The sequence below is a fragment of the Brachyhypopomus gauderio genome, chromosome 13 (genome assembly GCF_052324685.1).
Source record: "Brachyhypopomus gauderio isolate BG-103 chromosome 13, BGAUD_0.2, whole genome shotgun sequence".
In the NCBI taxonomy this organism is placed as follows: Eukaryota; Metazoa; Chordata; class Actinopteri; order Gymnotiformes; family Hypopomidae; genus Brachyhypopomus; species Brachyhypopomus gauderio.
Genome location: NC_135223.1, coordinates 17,192,354 through 17,210,594, shown reverse-complemented (window position 1 = coordinate 17,210,594; position 18,241 = coordinate 17,192,354). Strand labels below are relative to the sequence as shown.

General features: G+C 41.3%; 1 long non-coding RNA gene across 2 annotated transcripts; it reads left to right on the top strand.

Annotated features, from left to right (window-relative positions):
* The first annotated feature begins 14,207 nt into the window (after positions 1-14,207).
* On the top strand, positions 14,208-17,331 carry LOC143473703 (uncharacterized). Of its 2 annotated transcripts, XR_013120614.1 has the most exons (5): positions 14,208-14,277; positions 14,490-14,594; positions 14,689-14,817; positions 15,089-15,212; positions 15,524-17,331. It is a non-coding gene; the product is annotated as an uncharacterized LOC143473703 (long non-coding RNA). The 2 variants fall into 2 exon arrangements; XR_013120613.1 differs by lacking the exon at positions 14,208-14,277 and having other exon boundaries at positions 14,437-14,594.
* The last annotated feature ends 910 nt before the right edge of the window (positions 17,332-18,241 follow it).

Below are 18,241 nucleotides of genomic sequence, written 5' to 3'. Positions count from 1 at the left end.
TGATGTTCAACCCCTGACTGTACCGGCTAGACACTTACAGTGGCAAACTGATCCAGGAGGTCCATTCCTGGTTGGACAACCCACATTTTACAACTTAATCTAATCCTAATGATTCCAGACTAAGGCTTCTCCTCACAATTCTGCTCTGCCATTAATTAAACCACATAAACACATGGAAAAGGTTATTCTCCTAAAGAATAAAAAACCGACAGCTTGTCATCATTAGGGGAACCCATTCAAGCTTTGAGAGGGCTGATAAAGTTTTCCCTTTGGGCCTCTGAGTCACGTTCATGTAGGACTGCAAGGAACTGTCTGCACTGGATCTGGGTCATTTCTTAAAAGGGTCTGTTTGGCCGGATGCAGAGATGTGTGCTGTCACAGCTCCATGGCAGAGACAGGACTGCTCCCTGACGCAATGGAATCTGAGCAGCAGCGTACGAAGGCCGAGGTCATATCCAATCAGAGCGAGCGCAGGCCGGGGAAGCTCGCTCATATTGGAGGAGAGGAAAACTGGAGGAGTGCCAAATACCGTAGGCACCAAGAGGAGTCTTTGTCCAGGGCAGGGAGAGGAGAAGTCTTCCACTGGGACGCGTACTGTAAACACAAGCACATCAAAGTGAGCCAGGACATGCCATGAGACACTCCCAAGAACACGCCCATGGCTTTCCTCCGTCCTCGCCCGGTATACAGTACACCCCCTGTTTAATGCAGCTTTCTCACCTCTGGACCTACTTTCCTGTAAACATTTATGCATATGTGCACACACACATTCACACATGCACTCATAGAGTATATGCTGTAGATTAATAGCCCACTGGAGATAGTTATTTGAGGCTCTGTACATTCATGTTTGGCTAAAATTATTGTAGTGACCTGATGAGCCTACAAGGTGTGTGTGTGTGAGAGAGAGGGGGGGGGGGGACCTCAAATGTATAACTATAACTATTCCCAACACAAGTGAAGAGTTGATTATGTGAATAATGCTATAAAAGATTCGTCAAAGAAGATTCATCACAGAACTACACAGCCATATATGTGGTATAGTGTGAAATAGTTCATTCAGAGAGTTGACTGGGAAACATGTACACACGTACAAATTTGTGGTCAGTGGTCACTGTCTCCTTCATTATACTAATCCACCAATTTCTGTACGCTCACTTACATGAATGAATATGTCTTACGCCACTGAGACCACTGCAGTGCCACAAATTTTAATAATACCCCAAATTATGTTTATGTCACTTCCCTTGTGTTAAACCTCATGTTTTCAAGGCCTATTTACTATCACAGGCTCATACTTTCCATTTGGAATAACCTCATTCCCAACACAAGTGAAGAATTCAGAAACCAAGTCACAAAAACAGTGCGTGTCAGTGGGCAGATGTGTGCTTCAGTCATCTACATGGCGCCTGCGTTCCTCTGGTGCGCATACCCTGTTCCAATGGTCTGGGAAGCTGTGCATTGTGGGAAGCACGTGACAAAGCAATTACCTCATGCAGCAGGCTCGTGACTCACAAAGTGGGCCGTCTCTCAGGGCCGAGCGCCGACGCGGCGACGCTTCTTGTGATTTTTGTTTTTCTGAGTCAGGTGAGTGGCAGAGAATCACTTAGCTGTGTTTATGCAATCAGGCACTACACCAGTAAAAGCTGCACAGCTCTGATGAGGCTCAAACCATAATGTACGTGATAGCAATCGTAAAACTGATCATAGATAACAACTGAGACAATGTTTACAGATATTTAACAATTTCAATATTTAAAGTCACATTGTAGGGTTTCACAGCCATGCTGCAGTGGCCCCAGCACTGAATTTTGCAATCACTGAAGGAAACAATTTGTGGTGTGTTGCCTTCCAGCACTTCATAGGCAGAACTAGAATTTAAAGTGACTGTGATATAAGCAATTACTGGAAGTGTAAATAAAATTTCAGTTTTTTGACTTTGAAAGGGCTAGCAGAACTACATTTGAATTAAGGAACACATTAAATATGTTATTTTCAAGGCAATGAAAATGGATTTACAAAAACCCTGATGGTGGTTTCAAACTTCAGGTCCATAATGTTGTACATTCATAACCAAATACATTGCACAGAAAACACTAAGCAAAGTATAGAATACACATTTGAAGATGACCAGAAAAGACACAGTATAAACATCTCTGATAACATCAGGAGAAAAGAATAAAGCTCAAAAATGAAAAACTCATTTTATCAGCTGTGAAGTCAAAGGAAGTCAAATGTAAAAAACTTTAAACTTTAAAAACTTGGTTTACAAACAGCAATCATGCAAAATATTATAATGCAACTCCTGTGTGACTCCCAGTTTAAGTTGTTTATACATAGTTGTCTTCAATAAGTGGCAGTTTGGAAACATTCAGAGACAGAGAGCCTGTCTATAGGCCTACTGTTATTAAAACCCAGTATGTCTGTGGAAAGACTCACACTACTTTGACATTAATTGACATTGCAGTTGCAAATTGAAAATTAAAGCATCATATAAACCTGCAGTTTGTACTTCTATTATGAGGTTCAATTCATAATGTGCTGGGTGTACTAAAGGCCAGGTGTGGTTGATGTAGCTCTGTTGTGAAAAGGGCTGTGAAACCCTCATCAGGTGAATGAATCTCTCTTGAATTTGCATTTAATTCCTGCTTTTCTCCTCTTCCACTCCCTTTAGATGCTCATTTACACAGCATATGAATGTGCAGGTCATTCAGTTTGCCTTGAGTACTGTTATGTAATGTTTGGGCTGAACAAACCTGGACCCTGTTCCCTCTGTGCGGTGGTAGGATGGCCTACTGAAGCCCTGATGGACCAGGCCGAGCCGGTCCATGCATTGCACCTGGGTAACATCCAACTTTCATGACTGAACTGTGCAAAGTGTCTGGTTCTAATAATCACAGTCAATATGCAACGGTGGAACATTTCTTAAGCATCTGCCCTGCCTGCCAAAGGCTGTTTTTCACCCTAAATCTCTTTGTGGAAACTTTCAAAGGAGTTGCACATTATGCTTGTGAAGGGTAATGTGCCTAACGCCATGACAGTAAAGGTAATGTGAACACAGCCTGTTGGCATGTCCATAATTTAGAATATCCTCATAGAATATCTTCATATGTACACATAAAACAAGTACAGGTCTTTCACACATGAAAAGTGCAATACACAGCTTTTGCCTACACATGGTCCTTCATATTGACAAAACACACTCAAGAAGCACAGCTGACAGTGGGTGTCTCCAGACATCTTTCTGTAATGAGAGCTTGTAGGGTGTCTCTCTGGGCTTCTGCCCTCTGTAGCAATCCTGCACTATGACATTCCGCTGCAGCTACAGAGTCTGCACCTGGACATTATCCTATTGCTGATGTGGCAAAGCAATCATGAAACTCTGACAGTCATTGGTACCCCGGCGTATGGTTATGTAAAAAAATGTCATTTAATTTGATCCTACCTCCTAAAGGCAATGAAAAGTTCTTCTTTTATGTCTCAGCACACACACACACACACACACACACACACACACACACATGCAAGATTCAGCTTCTATTCTTAGGAGAGATCCATGCCTTTTTCTCCAGACATCCACTAGGAATAATTCTGCTCTCCGCCCTATAAATCTCTCTGTAATAGTGCTGAGAGGAGCTCCACCCTGGCACGTGCTGTGTCTCCACAGGGCTGCAGCTGCGCCCGTGTGCATACCTCCACCAGGCCTGCAGCTGCGCCCGTGTGCATACCTCCACCAGGCCTGCAGCAGACGAGGGACGTACGGGGGAGGTGATGACAGCAGCGTGGCGGTGGCTCCCGAGGACCAACGTCTTCGCCATAGGAACAGTGAAGGTAAATTAACTCCTCCTCCCCTGATGTCTACATGACTCTGTTAATGAAATTCCATCATCCACCCCTTGTCTTTGTCTTTTTCCCCTCCACACACACACACACACACACACACACACACACACACACATTCAGCTCAAGTATGGAAATAATGCGAGTAACACGGCAGAAGGTCAGCTTATCTTACGCCCAGTTTTTGCCTTCGTTCTATGAGCATATGGAAACTACTTCTCAGCTGATGTCAAACTTATGCAAGCTGCAGCCGTCTCCAAACAGAACCGTTATTGTGGAACCTAACAGATGCAAACCTCTAAAGCCTGGAGACCAATTTCCACCCAAGAGTTCATCCCTCTCTGGTTACCAGGGTATCCAAGGACTGGAGTGTTCATGTTCAGCACACTTAACACCAAGCTAGGCCTTTTAAAGAACAAAGATTGAAATGATTTCAGAGAACTGTTATAGCATCCAAATGTATAAATGTTTTATTATTAGATCGCCTGAGGGTAATTGTTTTGTTGAATTGCTTTATTAGGATCACATTATATTCTTAACCCAGGTTTTTTGAATGGTTCAGTGCATGTCAGAACCACTCTAATACCTCTTACGAATTTGTGTGAACTTGTACACTGTGAAGCCATTAATAAGGGTCAGGGTCTATATGACACAGGAATACACTGTTAGCACACTGTGCATGAGAACATCTAAACTGGGATCTACTGTATCCCATGTGTGTGGATTGACTGTGACACTGTGGATATTGCACATTTGATGTGGTGCTTTAGCTCCGATGAGACAGACACACTCTGCTCTGCCACCACTCACCAGCGATGAGATCTGCAATCATTCCACACAGAACATGTGAGCTGAGTTAGGACATCACAGCTCAATGCCTCCTCCAATAAAAGATCACTGAGACACACACACACACACACACACACGAGTGGAATAAGCATGCTTTTATCCCAGTGTTCTTCCTCTTTTTAAATAGGTTAGTTTCACCTGGCAAGTTGTTTCATAAGATCAAGGAATAACCAGCAGCCTGCCTATTAATAGGTGTGAATAATGTTACTGTTTTCCGGTGTTGGTGAAGGTTTAATTACAAGCTGAAATCTTGCTGGGGAAAAAAAACACATGGCCGCTGTAATGTGTAAACTACACACAGTATCTGTAAATCAAATCTGTAAATCATATCTGTAAATGACATATCTGTAACTCACATGCAGCACCATGGCTAAAGTTTAACATGAGTCCTGTTTGTGTCCTACTTTTTTTACCAGTTACTTTAACTGGGCTTAACAAAATAGCAAATTGAACCCAGATGATTTTGCTGTGCATAAACATATTTAAGGCACACTATTTCTGCCAAAAAATCCCCTTAAAAATCCTTAAAATAAACAATTAAATATTTCAAAATTAAAAAGAATCATGATTTGGCTAATATCTGGTTATTTGCCATTTATGGTCTAATAAAGTCTATATAGAGCTACACAAAGCTACATAGAAATACATAGAGCTACAGAGATTTACGATGAAGAGCAGGTTGATCTTGCACCACAGAACTGTAAGACACTGGCAGACATGAAGCAAACGAGAATGGATTAAACGGAATGAGAACGTCTCTTGTCTCTGTAGACAATAATTGGTTTTGGGTAGGAGCTGGGGGGCTTGGACCCAGGCTGTCTGCGTGGTGCAGCGTGGCCCAGAGCAGCTGCAGAGTTCTAGTATCGTGGGCTGGGCTACAGTCCCTTCTCTTCTTTGTTGTGGAGGCAGAAGTACTGAAGAAAGTGAACCATCTCTGTATTTCAGGCAAGTTAAAGCCACACTGGTATCTGGTTTAATGTATAAAAGAATTTCTTCCATTGTGACAACAAAGCACTTTTGTAAGTCATTCTAGACAAGAGTGCCTACAAACCCTGCAAATGTAAATGTAGCTACATTTAAAGAATGTACAGCATACGCCAGTGAGCACACATTGTGTTAATATGACTTTATGATATTCCTGTCACATGCTGACTTACCCTGTGTATGGTAAGATTTCTGAATGGGGCAGGGGGTTTGCTTCACCTTTCTACACACTCCACACTCTCTTGACATGTCCTAGGTCCAGATTCACAGCCACTAAGCACCAGCTTGACATTCATGCATTTTGGCAGAGAATTGTTTATCCAGAGTGCCCTATAATTTCAATCAGATGTAGGCAAAATAATGTTAGTAGGGTTAGGACACATGTCAGTATAATGTGGTACACTTGTCCAGACCACAGCCTCAACCCCATACCCCATGGGGCAGGAGGTATTGCAGCCTATGTTAGTTTTTTATGTAGATGTTTAGGCAACAGAAAGAACTGTATAAACGCATGATGAGTGAAATACAGGCAGGTTTGCATAAGGGAGCTTGACAGCCAGACTGATAAATACAATAATCACTGCAAGAATTTAAATATTTCACTATTTCATTATAGAACATGGGAGCTCTTCTTCTCTGTGGTACCTGCCCTGGTTCACTCAGAGAATGCTGACATGTACGAACTGACTGGCAAGAAAAGTGGTGTTGAAATCACGGAGCAGCATCAATAGCGTTCTCACACACTGATGTTTGAAGATCCTTAGGGGGTAGTTAGCCAGCTGCCTGTTACTTTGCATAAACAAAACCCCTCTCTGAATGAGCCAAGAGCTAACACCTGCACACCAAACACACACACACACACACACACACACATACACAGCACCCAGGACCAAAGGGCAGGATTAAAGATCACAGGCTATACCCATATTTGCTTATTTGTGCTCATTTAAAATGGTCAAAAACAAATACACATAAATAACAAACACACACAGGCACACACACACACACAATCACAGACTAAGCAGCAAAGTTAGAAAAGGCAAAGTTTCAAAATGGGGCTTGCCTGACCCCCTGACACAGTAATCCAATGGAAGGCCTGCTGTCCTTACTTTCTCAACCTCTGTGTCTGTGTGCGCACATGTCCGATGGCACAATTGCCCATGTTTTTATATTTTGGCTAGCCCTTAGACAGCATCTGAAACAAAATTGATCACAGTTGCATTGAGGACTTTCATTGTTTTTGTGGTGCCTCTGGAATGTGTTGTCTAGACACCAATAGCAATGAACACTCACCCATCAATTCTTCATTTATGGTGATTGCAGTAGAAGCAGGTCTGGTATAAGTTACAATTTGTGGAATAAATCTCAACTTGATTTAAGCAACACTCTAAATCTGCTTGTGATAATTATGTGTGCGTAATAGTGAAATAAATATCAGCTGCTACATTTTGAAATATGCAAAGATAAACGAAATACCCACACCCGTGCCTCATGCTAGTGAGCATGGTTTAGTCCAACATTTGCGCAATCCGATGCTGTTTGCATCCTCACCTTATCATATCCTTTGCTTTCAAATATCCATTGTATGGCCTCTACAATGTTTTACTGTGAGCTAAGTTCACTCTCTGAGCCTCGGCTGTATCTTTCTTGCTTTACCTTGAATACTTGAATATGCTTGAATACTCAGGGTATATCACTGAGTATTCAAGCATATTCAAGTATTCTTTAATACTCAGGGTAAAAGACAAAATAATGATTGTTCCATACAATCATGATATACACAAAAGGGAGAGTTCAGTGTTTCGTAGTTACTAGAAATGTTTAACATCAAGTTTAATTAATTTAGTTGATTCTTGCTTTTGTACAGTAGAGCGCTTTTGTTTGTCATGTCATGTCAAAATATTTAGGTTTTTTACAGTTTACCATTTCACAATTATGACCTCTTTAAAGAGTCTTGGAAGAACAGCGGGAGATCTCTTCATCTGGCGTCGGCCATGATGCTGGAGAATCCCATCTGGGGAAGGACAGTGCGCCAACACACGTAGTGTCTTATGCTAACCCTCTCTCCTGCTTAATGGGCGAGAGAACTGTCCAAGCCCAAACTCTCACTTTGCCTCTTCCTTATCAAGATGCAAGATGAAAGGCTCATGGACTTCCTCTTCTGGGGAATTAAAAACAAACCCCAAATAATCAACTGATGTCTAGAAAATTGTTGTTGATATAGCTGAACAATGAAAAGGAACAACCAGTGGTATAAACTCTCCAATTGCTTTGCGGGATGATCTGAGCCAGTGAAAGCGAGCTGTTATTTTTCCTGCTGGATGTTTAGACTGTTATTTCACTAGACTGGACCTCATTAAGAAGCAAACAGCACAGGAACTTGTAATCATCGAGGAACAGAACAACAATAATGGGCACGCGTAGGATGTCCTGTAAGGAGTGGGGCAGGAGTCCCTATTACCCATCGCACAGAACAGTGTGTGACGTGAGTGGAAGTGTAGAAAAGTCACCAAGGTGATTCAAGACCATGCAGCACAGATGTTCTGTGGTTTCCCCAAGTGGACAGAGCAGAAGAGAGTGCTACTCAAAGCTTATGTTAAAACGGTCTCCATAAGAGATGACTATAACCAAAAAGAGCTCTTTGTAATCAGTGTGGCCTCTATGCACATCTATGTCATTGATTTATCCTCAGCTGTTGTACATAACCAGCTCTATTCAACAGGCGGTGATGGAGTCTTTCTGAATAGCAGCCACTGTTGGTTGCAGAAACTTGATTCTCTGCACAGGTGAAAGTTCAAAGCCAGGTAGATATATAAGCTACTACCACTGAAATTAATAAACATAATCCTCCAAGATTAAATTAACCTGTCATTTTTCTTACTAGAAAGGGGAGGGATCAAATGAATTTGTTCTGAATGTTTTATGTGAAAGGTTCTATGAAAAAGTAACCATATTTCTCCCACTCTACCTTTAATTAAGGACTGCTGTGCACCAACTGTTTGCAAAATGAGGTTTTAGGAATTTCAGTTCTAGCAGCACAAGAACATTTTTTAAACATGTCTTTGGATGGAAAAAAACACTTAATGTGACCATGTGCACTACAGGAGTTTGGAATAGCACATGCTAATAGGACAACTTAATCCACAACAGATTATATCCTAAACTCATATGTGGTTAGAAGTCCCCTCATGCTGTGATTTCCTCTCTGAAGCTTTTCAGAAGTTAACAAGCACAAACTTATCATTTAAAAAGCTATTATGAGAGAGAGAGAGAGAGAGAGAGAGAGAGAGAGGCCTACTGGAATAGCATGGAACTTTCTGGCATTGATGGCAGAATTGTTCAAAAGGAGGATCCATGAAGTCTACACTTTCACTTCTTACTGCATTGTCCTGTCCCTAAATTTTAACACGCTCTTTCCTGATTTTTGAGAGTTCATCTAAGGTCATGGATGGCCAAAGTAACACTCAACATCTCCTGCCAGTTAATATTAATTGCTTAACACTTAATGTTTTTACATAAGTAGTTCCATTAACATTGGAGACTATCTAAGCATTTCTTCCGTGAGAATGTGAACTTTTGTATTAGTTTTTCGCATGGATGTCACATGGTGGAGCAGTCCTTGCCCAGTATCCTGTGCCTGGGTTTGTGTGGTTGCCAAATGTTGCAGGAAGCATCAGCTTTAATATGGTTACAGGAATTACTAGCACAGAAGACCAACATCCTGAAATAAGGGACTCCATAAAGCATGAGCTTGGTAACAAAGACAAGTCAAATGTTTGACATACAGTGAGCTACAATCTAAAGTAAAAATGATAATACACTTGAACAAAACTAACATTTTACATTATATTTTGTTTTTGGCCTAAATGATGTGCTTGGTTTGACTCTTTATGCTTTACTAGAACAGGAATAAATGTACAATTCAGTGAACAGTTCAGAGAGAAGGAATGTGTGTGATAGGAAATTGGCCAAAATGGGGTGAACCAAAATGAAAGAATGCAGACCACAATGACTAATAAAAATGTGACTCATACTCCCTCTCAGGCACATGGGAAATAATACCTGAAAGACAAGAAGGAGACACGACGGGGCTTAAAAACATTTTTTCGGATGAAAAATCCTAATCGGAGCAGATAATAGGAAGTGCTCTTTTATTAATGTTTTGTCAAATTTAATCAGCTCTGTCTCCTGCACTACAAATGATGGTGTGTCAGTTTAACGTAGGAGATGCCTAGTGCTCCCACACCCTAGTCTAAGGACTTTCATGTCACATGGCCCAAGAGGAGACAGAGATCAGCAGCAACCTTATCAGCCTATGAGGAAAACGAGGAGCCCCACAGCCTGGAACTTTCCCACACATAATACAAACTAGTGATGCATTACTGCACCGAAAGTGGGAGGCTAGGTATTCAGTGAGTGAGTGAGTGAGAGAGAGAGAGAGAGAGAGAGAGAGAGAGAGAGAGAGAGAGAGAGAGAGAGAGAGAGCACAAGACACTAAACTGTGTTGACACCCTGTGTTGTGCAGAACGCTCACAAGGCAAATGTTGTTTAGTCCATGAAACCCAGAGTGTGTGTATAATATATTTGGTATAGAGAGTCAAAAAAAGCTTGCTGGTCACATAATGAGGATTACCATCAGAATTAAGGATTTGTTGTTTCTAGTGGCAAGGAATTTTAATGCTAATGGCCACTGCATTAATGACATATCTGTTTGCATTGCCATTTGTTGCTATGGCAGCAGTGAACTTAAGAAACTCAGACACACACATACCAAAAATCTGAATAATTCACTGTGTATTGGGACACACAAACCAAAGGCCAGATGCAGAAAGAGGCCACTGACCCCCTCAGGTCCCTAGACTACCCCAAAATCCCCCTCCCCACCACATGTATGGCTTAAGAAAAAAACTGCAGTTTATTGGGTCAGGGATGACTAAACAGAATGGGGAACGGTTGCATGTTTTTGGGTCTTAGTGTGTAAGAAGAATTTCCAAATTAGGAAATGTAATAATAAGGCTATGTTTGTCTTCCTTTTGCAGTGGGGCCTTATATTATTTTTTTGTCTTAATAAAATGTCAAAAGGTTTCAGGATGCTAAATTTCTTTAGTTAACAATAGTCCTGTGTACTTACCGGTACACAGCAAAAAAATATTCTTAAAAGATGCAGAGTTCAGATAACAGGAAGTTAACAGGCCAGAGGTTTGGGAGTTATGAGAAAGTTACATGGAAAGGACCAGAAAACTAGTTCTGTCAACACTGCAGACGTGTGCGCAAAACATCAAGAGAACATTTCCTCTTTCATCTTTGCTCTCATGTTCCTTATTTCTAAACTACCAATTCATGAGTTATGACATGATTGATCTAGAGTTGCTTGATTTACTGTAACCTTATTCATAAAGTTGCAATAAAACAAATGCATTTATTTATTAGCTGCAAGGTTATATAAAGTAACCATCAGAGTGGAGCATATTTTGATAACTGGGCAAGGACATTGCAGGACTTGCGCCAAAGGCTCTAAAAAGGACTACAGACAACTGGAGGGACTTATTAAATCAGGGGAACAAGGACAGGAAGGAAAGTGTGAACTGAAAGAGAGAGAGAGCATAGAACAGAGGAAGAGTAGACAAAAAGGGAATATGTTAATATATCTCCAAGTGTTGTCTCTTGTATTCTAGTCTCAAAGGCAAAACCTTTTTTTATATGCTGGCTGAAATATTTGTGGAAACTGTGAGATACAAGCCATCCACAGGATCATGGGACAAGGTCCATGTGCCAGTGGAAACAGAACTGAATAGAGAACTGCATATGACATGCTGAGCACAGAACCCATCCTGTGCTGCTCTGTGCACTGCCCCCCCCCCCCCCCCCCCACACACACACGCACACCTACCCACCCCCACACCCCCACACCTCCACACACACACACACACACCTACACACCACCCTACCCACACGCACACACCTACACACCCCCCTACCCACACACACACACACACACACACACACACACACAAAAGCTCTTAACACTATTTTTCTGCCTCCAGAACCTCCTACAGGATCAAATGTATTGTGGGAGAAAATTGTGGTTTGGTAGTGAAAATCATGGTAGAAAATAAAAGTTCACAATTGGCAGTCAAAATATGATTGAATCCTCTTGTATTTCCTTTGGTTACTCTGAATAGCTTAGCAAGATCAAATTTACATGCATAGACAATATCTGCCTTGTACAATTTGCGAAACTCAGAAACCACACTATTAGTTTATTAAAAATAAATTGAACAGTTGCTGACTATTCAGTGGGCAAACAGTAGAATAGATTGCCAAAATACTATGCTTCTTTAAAGTGGTAATACTGGATTCCCCTAGGTTCTTTTTTTATATCCATGGAACAGTTTTGGTGCCTTTGGAGAACTGTCCACCACATGGAGCCCACAGCCCAGTAGTAACAGATTTATGATCTTAAACATGTTAATAGTTTTACTGATACACTCGGTTGATCTTGAACAGAGTGAGGAGGGGGGATGTGGAGATAGAGAAAGAGAGAGACAGAGAGAGAAGGAAGCAGAATGAGGCAGAGGTTTGGGATGTCACCAGTGGGCAGGGCGACTTCATCAAGCTGGGAGCAGCATGCTTGGTAGCACAGCAAGAAGAGTCTGAACAGGGTTTGTCAGCACCACAGCACCTGCAGCAGCTTCAGGCTGATGGGGCAAAATGGAACAGAAGGGTCAGCTGAGGACAAAAGCGCCACAGAGGATTTAAAACACACAGCTTTGAAACTCAGCGATGCATTTCCAAGGAAGAAGGCAGCCAGACAAGTTCTAGTACACTGTAGACTTCTGTCACACATATCCCAGTCATAGGCCAAAAGGCCTTTCTGGTGGAGAATCAGCTTTAGTAGCTTTACTTCCAACAGGTCACTTAATCTGTCTGCAAAAAAAGGAGAAGGCAGTGTAAGCTGTATGCCTTGATAAGGATAAGGTTCAGGAAGTACTGACATGGCTGCTCCCAGGTCAGTTCTCATTCACAGATTTCCCAGTGAACCAGCTCAACCAGCCTCCAAACTCCAACTCCAAACTCATCTTTTAAAAGTTGGCTCAACAAATATATATTAGCAAAGTTTTTAAAACCCCAGAGCGAAATCCCCAGGGTTTAATTAGCTCAGACAGTGCTTCAGGAGAGTGTGTTCCAGAGAAAGGGGCCTCACAGTTCCAGCAAGCATCTCAGAAATGCTGTTGTGGGATGGGTGGGCGGGTGATGAGTTTAGCCGTGCAGTAAGGTGAGGGGTATGCTAAAGCTGACCTCTACATGGTTGGGCAACATGTTAAGAGCAGGCAGTTTCCTTCATTCCAAACTGTATAAGAATATTTATATATGGATTCTTTATATCAATGAACATTTTGGGTGAATAAAGCAGTTGGTTTTATATGACTGCATAACCACTAATCTCACTTTAGTGGGACAGTCAGTAAGTAATGAGAGATGTGGGACTTGGTGATGTAATGGGAGTGTTCTCTATAAATCAGTCACAGTCATGAGCAGAAACCAGCATTCAACTTTAACAACAGTACATTAACATAACATTATCACTAAGTGTGCAAACTCTTATTGTTCATGGACATATTATTTTACACAATTTTAATGAAACCTAAATTTAGTTTTATGAGTAGTGAAATACAAAGAAAGACACAGCATGTTTACACACTTATCAACTAATCACACCGCTTATATTTTGCGCCATCTACTGGTACAACATTTGGAATATATATATATATATATATATATATATATATATATATATATATATATATATATATATATATATATATATATATTTTTTTTTATTATTATTATTTTTTTGCCAACATATAACCTATATCAGGGGTCGGCAACCTATGGCACACGTGCCACCGTTGGCACGCGGAGGCATAATCAATGGCACGCAACACGCTGGACCAGCATCAGCAAAAAAAATTAGTAATAATAAAAAATCTCAGACAGAGAGCATGATCCTCCAATCGAAATCGCTCCTCAAGGCGTTTATACTTGGCGATCGATCACGATATAATATAATTGCGATATAATTTGTGTCCATTTAGGGCGTACTCACACTAGGCTCTGTGATCCGGGCCCGGATCAGTTAACCGTGCTCGGGCCCGCTTGAAGAGGTGGGCCAGGGAACGATTCATGTGGACTCGGGCACGGTTCGCTTCTAGTGTGAGCGCTATCCGTGCCCGGGCCCGCTTGGTGCCTCGTCTGATTGGTTCATTTCGCTGGAACTCAAACATGACGTCAGTGATGCGACGCTCACGTTAAACAGTCATAGCGGCAAAGCGATTAGCAGACAATCGTTGTGTTAAATTATCGATAAATCTGTGCTTGCACCGTGTTTCTGCACTCCCAAAATGACTCCAAAAATACAATAAAAAGAGAATTGTGAACTCCATAGTTTTGTGCGAGCGCGCTTTTATTCCAAATAAAGTCATGTTGTGATGACGTAAGCGTGCTCGGGCCCGGTTGATAAAGCCAGTGTGAGTGCAGGCCAGAGGGGGAGTGGGGAGGAGGGATAACCGGGCCCCAGCACGGAACAAGCAAACCGTGCCTAGTGTGAGTACGCCCTTACACTCTCGCTTACATTGACCTCCCCCGCTCAACAACTTACATTCGCTTGCTACTCGGCACACTCATTGACTAGACATGTTAAAGTTGGCACTCCGTGTCTCAAAGGTTGCTGACCCCTGGCCTATATTGTTAAAGCCGAATTTATGCTGAAAGATGTATCCAAGACTTGAAATAACACATCACATCTCTTCCTTCAGTCCAAAAGATCAGATCAACATATTAGACAGATTCAAGATGGAGTTTTTTGATGCCAAGAACCTTTTGAACACCCAGATGGAGACATTAGTCTTGGAGAAGAAAAAGTAAGCCTCACTCAGTTCTGTTCCATAACATAAAATATAGAGGTTTCAGACCTGTCTTTGGTTCAACCGTATTTGTTGCCTAACATTTTGACAGAAACCAAGAGGAATGAATGAAAACCCTTTTGAATACCTTAATGACCTCCAAAAACAAAACTTGTCTCTCCACACTGTTGTTTTCCATGAGGAACAAGTTCAAAGAGCCAAAGTCATCTACTGATGTCTGGTAAAACCCTGTTTTCCTCCACTCCATGTTTTCTCACTGATGTTTGGTAAAATCCTCTTAATTCTTCTCAGATCTGGGAATAGTCTGATCAGTTCACACCATATTTTTATTTGTCAGAAATAATCTTCTCTCATGTGTAAAAGTTTCCTTCAAAGGTTGTTCATGGCATGGCTGTTACCTCACTAGGAGGGACACGCTGTGTATTGTGATTAGAAATCTGACAAATGTTTGTGAGATGATGAGAATTACCATGTAGCATGCACATTCTTAGGTTCACTCTACTGAAAAAAGAGGCCAGTGAAGTAGGAGGTGACAATTATAAGACATTTGAGAGCATTTTGCAGAAGATCTCCTACTTTAACAACTTAACCAAAAAAAGGGAACAATATTCCAAGGTATGAAATACAAAATAGTGTTCATACAAATTTACCTAAATCAAAATTGATGTCATTTATGAGCTGGATAAATACACTGACCCACACATGGCATAATATCATATGGCAAGACATTCAACTGTAAAGTACACAAATAAGACACATGGGTAGAGTGAATATGCTTGCCTTTATACACACTCCACATAAGTCCACCATCTTCATGCTCACAATGTCCACTACAAGCAAACAACCGGGTACGAATATAATATACAAAATGCTTGATAGTACAGGGGAAACTCACTATTACTCAAATTTGTTTCACGTCTCCTCAGGAGAAGTTCTGCCTGCTTGTCGTGTCTCTTCCAACCTATCAGCTGCTGCGGCCAGCCGTGCAGGAGGCCCTCCTCTTCCTCACTGAGAATGTTCTGCAGCTCCATGCATGGCAACTCAAAGGGTTGTACCACCATCTTAACCTGCCATTCTACACCCTGCACACCTCCATCTCCTCCTGCAGCAAAAGATGACTTCACATCTGTCTACTGCCATCCTTAATGATGCCATATCAATACTATTCTACCAAATTTCCATGACTGTTCTAAACATATATACTGTAGTCATAAGGCAAGAGCATGGTCAGAGTTCCCCATCCAGGATAAAAGTGATTTAAGAATCATTCTAATCTGAGAAATTTCATATTACTGTGCACAGAGGACAAAAATAGCTTGGATTCTCTCATTAATCTTCCATAATATCAAGATTAATATATTAACAGAGTTAATCTCATAATCAGACCTTCGTCATGCAGAACATTTATCTCACTAGAGAGAGGAAGAAATCTCTATGGAGGTGGAGAATACAGAGGAAGAGTATAGGGTGTATAGTATGTTTTTAATAACATTCTTGGTATATAAGACGCAGGTCAGTAAGTTTATCTAACCTATATATAAAGCTCTTTGAAACTGAGACTCATTGCTTCTATAAACAGGAAATTAAGCAATATGAAACACAGATGGTTATGAAAATCTCAGTTATACTGTAGACCTCATAGTCCACGTCTTTGTTTTATGTGTGTTGGGCACCATTGTTACAGGCTAGTCCAGGTTGAGCTATAGCAGAATGAGGCTTAGTGGAGAATAAAAATTTTATTTGGAGAATATAAGCGAACCTTTTCAGAATTTTGGAGTTTAGCCTCTTGAATGTATATTTGGGTTGATTTCTGAACCTAATCTCACTTTGCTATGTTTTATAGAGTTGTAAAGTGTAAAATGAACATTAGTATACACAGGGGATATACACTCACCGGCTACTTTATTAGGTACACCTGTCCAACTGCTCATTAACGCAAATGTCGAATCTGCCAATTGCTTGGCAGCAACTCAATGCATTTAGGCATGTAGGCATGGCCAAGACAATCTGCTGCAGTTCAAACCGAGTATCAGAATGGGAAAGAAAAATTATTTAAGTGACTTTGAACGTGGCATGGTTGTTGGTGCCAGAGGTCAGAGGAGAATGGCCAGACTGGTTCGAGCTGATAGAATGGCAACAGTAACTCAAATAAGCAGTCGATACAACCGAGGCATGCAGAAGAGCATCTCTGCACGCACAACACGTCAAACCTTGAGGTGGATGGGCTACAGCAGCAGAAGACCACAAGAACTGGAAACAGGCCACAATTCGCACAGGCTCACCAAAATTGGACAATAGAAGATTGGAAAAACATTACCTGGTCTGATGAGTCTTGATTTCTGCTGTGACATTTGGATGGTAGGGTCAGAATTTGGTGTCAATAACACGAAAACTTGGATCCATTCTGCCTTGTATCAGTGGTTCAGGCTGGTGGTGGTGGTACAATGGTGTGAGGGATATTTTTCTGGCCCACTTTGGGCCTATTAATACCAATTGTGCATCGTGTCAACACCACAGCCTGAGTATTGTTGCTGACCATGTCCATCCCTTTATAACCGCAGTGTACCCATCTTATGATGGCTACTTCCAGCAGGATAACACGGTATATCATAAAGTGTGAATCATCTCAGACTGGCTTCTTGAACATGACTATGTGACTGAGTTCATTGTACTTGAATGTCCACCACAATCACCAGATCTCAATCCAATAAAGCACCTTTGGGATATTGTGGAACGGGAGATTTTCATCATGCATGTGCAGCTGACAAATCTGCAGCAACATTGTGATGCTATCATGTCAATGCGGACCAACAGACTCTCTGAGGAATGTTTCCAGTACCCTGTTGAATCTATGCCATGAAGGATTAAGGCAGTTCTGAAGGCAAAAGGGGGTCCAACCCGGTACTAGCAAGGTGTACCTAATGTGGCCAGTGAGTGTAGTATCATATGGGAATATGCACTGCATAATTGTGAGTATACACTCATATAACTAAAGCAACTATTTGAATGTTTTGGGCTGATCCAAGGTGCTGTATCTCTAAAATCTCAGAAGGCTAGTGTAATAAATAAAAACCTAAAAATGCAAGTTTACTTCTTACCAGTAGAGGGCACCATTTACTAAGTGGACTTCATATCACTTAAAATAATAAATAAAAGTACTGGTGTTTAGATGTGCTATATAAACATGATAAATGTGACAAAACACTGGCTCTGATGTATACTGCAGGGTGTTTGTGGATCAGCTGAAAAGCACAAGCAGTCAATGCTTTAATGTAACTTCCTTAAAAACGTCTATTGCCTATTTTACTGGAATTGTTTCCATGACTACAGCTTCAAAGCCCACCATATACAGTTGAAAGGGGAAAATGTGCTGAGGGATGGATTGTGAATGGTCCTCTGTACTGAACCCATGAATGAAGTTATGCTGTTGGTTTTACAACTGAAAAAGGGTCATTTTGTCCAAACAATAATCATATTGTTACAGTAACATTTCTGTGAGGATTGTGAGAACTTCACATGAGTAAGAAGCCAGAGAATGAAGAAGGTGACAGCACACTTGCATTCATATACATGTTTTAATTCCATATAAACAGCAGCATCCATCTTGATGCTGTAAACCATGTCAGAGACTTTCCAGAACTTCA